Source organism: Frankliniella occidentalis, unplaced genomic scaffold (genome assembly GCF_000697945.3).
Source record: "Frankliniella occidentalis isolate FOCC.00 unplaced genomic scaffold, Focc_3.1 Scaffold156, whole genome shotgun sequence".
In the NCBI taxonomy this organism is placed as follows: domain Eukaryota; kingdom Metazoa; phylum Arthropoda; class Insecta; order Thysanoptera; family Thripidae; genus Frankliniella; species Frankliniella occidentalis.
The window spans coordinates 387,587-389,117 of NW_026267282.1; the positions used below are offsets into that span (position 1 = coordinate 387,587).

Sequence of the window (1,531 nt, forward strand, 5' to 3'; positions counted from 1 at the left end):
GGGGGGGGGGGGGCAGTTTTCCCTTTACTAGAGACAGTCTTGGGGACTGTGAAAAATGTAAACTGTAATAGAGCTGTAATGCCTTTCAAAGGTTGGATATATACCACCTTTTGTTTTTCCAGTGTGTTCATGACTACCGTCATCATCGTTAAGCGCCGCCACCATCCTGACCATCCGCCTCGACGCATCATCACGGCCATTACGCCTTTAAGCCGGTGCCCCGGCCGTTCGTCCGTAAAGTCCTTCCACCTGAGTTATGCATGGACCCCCTAGATCCGGCCGGGCGGGGACCGGGCCGCCCCGCCCCGCCCAAGCCGACCGCGACCATTAGTCCACCAGTCGAACTGTTCGGGCGGGTGAGATGGGGCGGCGGGCGGGGTACACTAAACCAACTCTGCTTTATAAGCGATTTGCGGACGATGCCAGAGAGATAGGCGACAACGTTTGCGTTCTGTATTATTACGCAAATTCGAGTTATTTCACCACCGCTCGGCTTCGAAGCCATAAAAAAAATGTGGTCTGTAAAGTTTTGCAACTTTTTACCTCTACCACCACCTCCTCCATTTATTTTTTATTTTTTTTAAATAGGGAATTGGTAACCTCGATGACTCAGCTGCTGCGCTGCGCCGCTCCGCGCCCCTCAGGTGGGCTGCTCTCTCCAGTTTCCGAGTCTGCTGGGCCCGGCGGGGGAGGGAGAGAAAGGCTGAGCAAGCCGGGGGGAAGGGGTATCATCGACGAGCGAAAGGGAAAAGACGAGCAGGAAATTGGTCCGATAACGGGAGTTGTACCGCGAGTTTTCGTCGTGGATTGCACACTGGCGTCTTCATATCGCGTAGAGCGAGAGCGTGACGGGTGAGAGCACTACAGGGAGGGTGGACGGGCGCGCGCCAAGAGGTGTCCTATTTCAGATTCCGGGGGACAGGCTGCGGAACGAGGCTCATCGAGAGCGGGAGTGGGTGAAAGTGAGACTGGAGAGGGAGACGCAGAGGGAGAGAAAGAGAGAGAAATAACGAGAACGAGAGAATGTGAGTGAGAGGGGGCGGTCGAGAGAGGGAAGCACCTACCGGCCGGCCACTGTGCCAGGCAGACGCGGGTCATAAAGCAAAGCAGGTCCTCGTGCTGCCGAGCGGCCGGCCATCAGAGTGCCATCGCTGTTATGGTGTCGAGCAAAGGGCGGCTTCCTCTGCTTCGTTTTATTCTTTGAAATGAGTTTTGGGAGGGTGACATGAGGGAGACAGCGAAAAACCTTTGGTTTTCAAACTAAATAATAAAATTTGAATGTATCCATACCTGGCCCCATATCCTTCGGTGGGTGGCTACTGAAGACTCCGCGACATTCAATCCTGGAGACAAAAGAACACATATCATAGTTTGTTGCATTGATGGAATAATCTTTACTAGAGTCGGATTGACCTCAGGAGAACATAATTTATAGCTGTCGCTGTCCAATACCCAAAGTGTCGCACGGTGTTGCACTGGCAGACGTTTGGGGCCGCCAATACTTGCCACTGGCGATAATTATTATTATTTT

The 1,531-nt window shown here is 53.0% G+C and overlaps 1 long non-coding RNA gene across 1 annotated transcript in view; it reads right to left on the reverse strand.

Annotated features, from left to right (window-relative positions):
- Positions 1-1,531, reverse strand: part of LOC127750229 (uncharacterized) — a 62,688-nt gene that overhangs the window by 48,589 nt on the left and 12,568 nt on the right. The window contains exon 2 of the long non-coding RNA XR_008011587.1: positions 1,291-1,343. This is a non-coding gene — a long non-coding RNA (uncharacterized LOC127750229). The remainder of the gene's footprint in view (positions 1-1,290; positions 1,344-1,531) is intronic.